Source organism: Papio anubis, chromosome 9 (assembly GCF_008728515.1).
Source record: "Papio anubis isolate 15944 chromosome 9, Panubis1.0, whole genome shotgun sequence".
In the NCBI taxonomy this organism is placed as follows: domain Eukaryota; kingdom Metazoa; phylum Chordata; class Mammalia; order Primates; family Cercopithecidae; genus Papio; species Papio anubis.
In genome coordinates, this window is record NC_044984.1 from 68,904,469 (window position 1) to 68,911,984 (window position 7,516).

The following is a 7,516-nucleotide window of genomic DNA, read 5'->3' on the forward strand; positions in this document are numbered from 1 at the left end:
AAGATTTTATCAACTATAGCTTGTCTGTTTTTGCCATCATGGAAACTGCATAAAACTTAGAATCTTGATTAATTTCTTTCAGCAACCAAAAAATAGTGGTCAAATTTCAGGTCTATTTAGAGTAGTAGATAATTTAATAGGGTTGATAAATGTCATGACTGAATGGAATTTTTTTAACAATCACTTTTCAAAATACTTCACGCATTGGAAATGTCATTTTTGGATTTGAGAACAAAGACAGTTCATTTATTAAGAAAATAACTACCAGCCTATAAATCACTTAAGCTATAATTTTAAAAGCCACCCACTCTCCCCCAATGATTTTGTTCTTTGTTTTTAATTCTATGGTTTTCCTACAGGTCAACCAATTACTGAGCAGTTCAGCTAGAGAATCAGTAAAATCGCTTCTGAGCATCATTTAATGAAAGGGCCCTTTGATCTAAAAAAGAATTCAAATGCAATCACACAGAGGGAACAAACCAATTTATTAGATGATTTTTAAGTAAACTTTGGGAATTATGTTAAAGCCCCAGACTAGAAAGAAAAAAAATAGATGGCTCTACCAGTTCTACTGCAAAAGTCTTGTGATGTTTGGCAAAATCATCCCTCAGATTCCATTTTTCTCACATCTAAAAAAGGGATAATAATTTCTACCACAGGACCTTCACAGTGATGTTGTTAAAATTAATTAAGTTCAGAAATACACGAGGCTTTTAAAACATCAATGTGTTTTATTCAATTTGTCTCAGACCAGTCACTGCACATGAATATTGCACACAAACCGAAAGTTCACTGGTATTTTCAACAAAGAGATGTTGTGGATCATTCATAAATTATCCTCTGTTTAATGTAATGTTATGATAGTGACTTTTAATTACACTCAAAGGATACATGTCAATTATATTTTCTAGAAAAAAGTTACTTCTCTGTAATTTGTTATTTCTTTGTCTTTTTGGTAACTAAACTATGTATCCAAGTACTGCAATGGGTCGTAGAAAGGTCATCTAGCATTCTTTGAGAAAGGTAAAATATCCTCCACTAAAATATAACTAAGTTTTATAATTATACTTACACATTTATGTGTCCTTTTAAAGAATATTTTAAGAGTAAAATAAATAGTCACTCTGAAATTCTTTTAAAATTACATGCAGTTATCAATAACATTTATTTTCATAGTCAGAAACTTTCTAAAACCTCTCCACCCTGTCTCTCCTTTTTACTGCATGACATGTGAAGTAGTACAGCTTATGTTAAAGAAAGTTTGCTCAAGAATCACAGGTTTATCATAATTTTTTCTTAATAATGTACTTGGCTTATTCTGAAGGCCTATTTTACTATTGCTACAAGGTTGCCAATATCTATGCTATTCTCAGTGCGTGGTTCAAAATAATACTAAACTTTGGCAGAATATAACAATTTAGCTGTCTCTTTTATCATAATATTTTTTTGTCCAGGCACGTTTTTAAAATATGGAAAAGAAAACCATTACGTAATTTATGTAGTTTCTTTCTTGCCTGCTTCCTCATTTTTCCTCTATCAACTTGTGTTGTACAGTAATCCCCCCTTATCTGTGGGAGGTAAGTTCCAGCACACCCGGGTAGTGGATGCCCAAAACCATGAAGAATATTGAATCCTATATACACTATGTTTTTTCCTATGCTTACATACGTACGATACAGTTTAACTTAGAGATTAACAAAAATAAATGATTGTAAAGTAGAACAACCATAATAAAAGTTATGTGAATGTTGTCTGTCTCAAAATATCTTGTTAAATTATATGCATCTATTTTCAGACTGCAGTTGACCACAGCTAACTGGAACTATGGGAAACAAAACTATGGATAAAATGAGGCTAGTCTATAATGCTTCCTTTAATTAATAATCCATTTCAATTCCACTTAGCAATATGGAAAGTAACTGTCCAATCTTTGTGAAAAATGACATTTTGATAACAGAAAGTAAACTAAATATCTATAACCAGAAACTTCTAACTTATTTTTTCTGACAAAATACGTATATGTGAAAACTAATATTTTGGAAAGCTAGGAAATATGCCCTACATATACAGTATACTCAATCCAGTTAAATATTACATAATATCTATTGTGCTTTTTTTGTAATTATAAATGTTGCAGTTATGATAACCCCAAGGGCAAGTAAAAATAACTTTCAAAAATATTTTATTTATTTATTTTTTGCGCTTTTTTTGTCTTGTACTTTTTATTCTGTTAATAAACTCAATTTACCCTTTTATGCTAAGATTTCAATTAAGGAAAACCTTTGGATATAAATATCATGAGATTCAAACATCTCATTCAAGACTTAATACATAGAATATTTTTTGTTATGCCATGATTTATAATACAGAATATCCATTAACTTGAAAATAATTTATTGTCCCATCACTTTGTATTTAATGAAAAAATTCAGCCTTCCTGCCTTCAGTCTTCACATGCTTTTGTCAATTATCAGAATTATACTTTATATTTATATTTGTATATATATATGTATATATGTATTTACATTTACAATTGTATATTTATATTTGTATATTTACATTTGTATTTTTGTATTGACTCTTGAAAAGATGTTTGAACTGTGGGACCACTTATGCATACATTTAAAAAAAAATAAATGTATTGGAAAACTTTTTTGAGATTTGTGATGATTTTTAAGAAAACTTGCAGATAAACCATGAAGATTGGAAATATTGAAAACACTAAGAAAAAGTTAGATATGTACTGAATGCATAAAATATAGGTACATATCAGTCTATTTTGTCATTTATTACCATAAAGTATATAGAAATCTATTATAAAAAGTTAAAATTTGTCAAAACTTATGCACACAAATGCTTAGAAGACCCTACGTGGTGCCATTCTTAGTGTAGTAGCAAGAAATATAAATACATATAAAGATGTAGTATTAAATCACAACTGCATAAAATTAACTGTAGTACATAATGCACTACTGTAATAATTTTGTAGCTATTTCTTGTTGCTATTGTGGTGACCTCAGGTATTGCTAGTACCTACTTAAAAATGCTGTGTGATGCTAATCATCTCCGCATGAGCTGCTTTATCTCTCAAGTAAATTGTATCACAGTGGAAAGTGATCTTTGGAAGTTCTTATGTGTTTTTTACTGTGTCTAGTGCAATACAATAAATCCTGAAAAATATCATAGGAAACATAAGAAATGCAACTAGTAACACGAGAAGTGCCCCCAAGAGGTAAAGTAAAGTAACGACCTTACAAAAAAAGTTAAATTGCTAGATATGTGCTGTTGCTTGAGATCTACAGCTGCAGTTGCCCACCATTTCAAGATAAATAAATTCAGAATAAGTACTATTGTTAAAAATGAAAAGAAAACTAGTGAAGTTATTGCTGCAGCTATTCCAGCAGGTGCAAAAACCATGCACTGTTTGTGAAATGTCTATTGTGCATTGAAAATGTAGCTTTTATGTGGGTACAGGGTTGCTATAAACAAAGTATACCTATACATATGATATGATTTGAGAAAAAGTGAAACCATTCTATGACAACTCAAAGCTAAAGGAAGGTAATGGATCTAAAACTGGAGAATGTAATACCAGCTAAGGGTGGTTTGATAACCTAAAAAAGAGGTTTTACTGTAAAAAATGTCAAGATAAGAGGAGAAGCAGTTTCTGCTGACCAAGATCTGAGACACTATTAATGAAATCATTGAGAAGAAAGGATAACTGCCTAAAAAAGTTTTTAATGCAGACAAAAGTGCCCCATTCTAGGAAACCATGCCATAAAGGGCATCTTTGGTAAGAAAGAGAAGGCACAAGGATTTAAGGCCGAAAGGAAGAGGCTAACTCTACTATTTTGTGAAAATGCTTCAGGTTGTTGATCAGAATTCCCCTTATTTGTAAAGCTGCTAAGCACCCATTGTTGAAGGAAAATAATAAACACCAGCTGCCAGCCTATCAGTTGTACAAAAGGAAGACATGGACAAAGAGAATCCTTTTTCTACATTGGTTCTATGGTTGCTTTCTCTATGAAGTCCCTTACCTTGCCAGTAAGGGACTGCCTTTTAAACTTATTTTGTATGGGACAATGCCCATGGCCACACAAAATCCTATCAGTTCAACACTGGAGGTGTCAAAATGGTCCGTTTGCTCCCAAACACAGTTTCTAATTCAGCCTCTAGATTAGGGAGTCATAGAACCTTTAAATGTCATTACAAATGATACTCCGTAAAAGATTGTCACTTCTGAGGAAGAGAACTCCAGGAGAGCAAATGTCATGAAACTCTGGAAAGATTGTACCATTGAAGATGTCATCATTGTTATAGAAAAAGTAGCAAAGCCTATCATGCCCCAAACAATAAATTCCTTCTAAAGATAACTGAGTTCAGATGTTGTACATGACTTCACAGGCTTTACAACAAGGCCAATCAAGGAAATAATGAAAGAGATTTTGGATATGGCAAAAAAGATGTTGAGGGATAGTTTCAAGATATGAATCCTGGAGAAATTCAAGAGTTAGTAGGCATCACAGCAGAGGAATGAACAGAGGATGACTTGATGGACACGAATGCTTAGGACCAGTGACAAATGATAAGGAAGATGTAGAAGAAACAGTGTCAGAAAACAAATTACATTAGTCTCACAGAAGAGTCTCAATTATATGACTGTTTTTGCTAAAACAAATTGTAGAAGAAGTAATATAGAAATATTTTTAGAGAAGGGAAAATGTCAGACAGAAATTATAATGTATTTCAACAAGTTTACATTAAGTGTATCTGCCTCTTCTGCCTCTCGAACCATTTCCTCCACCACTTCTACCTCTGCCACTCCGAGACACCAAGACCCAATCCCTCATGTTCTTCCTATTCCTCAGACTACTCAGAATGAAGATGATGAGGCTGAAGACCTTTATAATGATCCACTTCCACTTAATGAAAAGTAAATAAATTTTCTCTTCCTTATAATTTTATTACTTTCAATTTTATCTAGTTTACTGTAATAATACTATATGAAATACATGTAACATATAAAATATGTGTTAACTATGTTATCAGTAAGGCTTCTAGTCAACAGTAGGCTATTAGCAGTTAAATTTTGGGGGAGACAAAAGTTATATGCAGATTTTTTACTACACCGGTTGAGTGCACCCCTAATTCTTGTTTTATTCTATGGTCAATTGTACAACACAGACTAACAGAACTGTGTAGCATATTCTTTTATTTGACTATTCTGGTCTGTAAGCATAATCAGAATAGGGAACTATTGTTAAACATACCTCTGATGCTATAAATATCTTTACTCAAATAAAGGGCATTTTTAACTTCTCAATTTGAGTCTTCTTATGAGTATTTCTTAGAATATGTCCCAGTGACTGTTGATCTGATCTGGGGTTCTAGCTAAAACAACAGTTAGTTATTTATGACATCTCGATAAGTATTGCATATCTCTTTATACTGGCAACCTGACAGCTTCTGATTCTATTTCTATTGCACTATAGACAACTGTCTCTTCCCCTGAGATTTCTCTTATAGGCCCCAACATGATTTTCATATGCCAAATTATTACAAATATACATATACTTTTTTAGAAAACTATCTGGCTCTTTTTGCCAGATGTAACTTAGAGATAAATGGATACAAATTTTATGATACAGATTGAATGGTTCTAAACTAGCACAGCTTTAAGATGCGTATGCACTCTGATACTACCATCCGTAGTGATACGGTTTGGCTTTGTGTCCCCACACAAAACTCATCTCAGATTGTAAACCCCATGTGTTGAGGGACGGACCTTGTAGAAGGTGATTGGATCATGGGGGTGGTTTCTGCATGCTGTTCTCATGATAGTGAATGAGTTATCATAAGATCTAATGGTTTAAAAGCATGCACTTCCTTTTGCTCTCTCTCTCTCCTGCCATGTAAGATGAATCTTGCTTCCCCTTCCCCTTCTGCTATGATTGTAAGTTTCCTGAGGCCTCCTCAGCTATGCAGAACGGTGAGTCAATTAAACTTCTTTCTTTGTAAATTACCCAGTCTCAGGTGGTGCTTTATAGCAGTGTGAAAATGGACTAATCACATAGTAAGCAAAGTTGCTACCATCTTGGAGAAATTTCAGGTTTTATAAACACTTGTGACTCTGAAGTTACTTACACTTAAGTTCTCAGTATGTGTCAATTCCATACGTTTAATTAAAAGTACTGTTATTGCCTAGAAATACAAAAGAAGAAAATAACATTTCAGTGAATCTTATTTAATAATTTTCTAATGAGCTTTTATAAATCTAATCCAGACATTAGAAAAACTACATTAGGCAGGGCGAGGTGGCTCATGCCTGTAATCCCAGCACTTTGGGAGGCGGAGGTAGGTGGATCATGAGGTCAGGAGATCGAGACCATCCTGGCCAACATGGTGAAACCCTACCTCTACTAAAAATACAAAAATTAGCTGGGTGTGGTGACGCATGCCTATAGTCCAGCGACTCACGAGGCTGAGGCAGGAGAATCACTTGAACCTGGGAAGTAGAGATTGCAGTCAGCCAAGATCACACCACTGCACTCCATCCTCATGACAGAGTGAGATTCTGTCTTAAAATAAAATAAAACAAAATAAAATAAAATTACACTAGGCAATGGAAACAGTGTATGGACTTTAAAATTATAGAGATCTGGATTTTAATCTCAGCTCTACCATCTGTAATCTTGCCATCTTACACATGTTAGATAGCATGTTAGATAGTTTTTCTGAGTCTTAAAATTTTCATGTGTGTAATGGAATTTTAAAAGCAACTTTTTATGGTATTTGTATAGATTAAAAAGTACACACACATACATACACATAAATTAGTGTATAATGGCTTTATAAAAACTATCTGTCTGTCCTCTGAAGTAGCAAAATTACTCGTGGTAGAAATCCTCACTTTATCTGTCCTTCAAACTACCAGAGTCATCTGTACTATGGCTCCTGATTTGAGTTTGAGGTAAACATGTCTGGGTATACTTACTATAGCAGGGCCATCAAGATTCTAGGGGTTGTGACATGAGGAAATACTGTTATGGGCTATATTGTATTCCCTCAAAATTCTTATTTTGATGTACCAATTTCCCCTACCTCAGAATGTGACTATTTGGAGATAAGATATTTAGAGATAATTAAGGTAAAATGAAGTCGTTTGGGTAAGATCTAATCCAATATTACTGGTGTCTTTATAAGAAGAGGAGATTTAAGATACAGACAACTTGACAGAGGGATGAACACATGAAGACAGAGAGAAGGTGGTCATCTGCAAACAAGGAGAGAAGCTTCAGGAAAGTCAAACCTACTGAGATTTTGACCATGGAACTTCCATCCTTCAAAACTGTAAGAAAGTAAATTTCTGTTATTTAGGCCACTTAATGTCTGTTATTTTGTTTTGACAGTTCTAGAAAACAAATAGAACTATATATTGAAGCAAAGAGATTTGGTTTATGGCATATAACATCTGAAGGGAGGTTCTATTGTCATTACAAGCTGATGCCTAAAACTC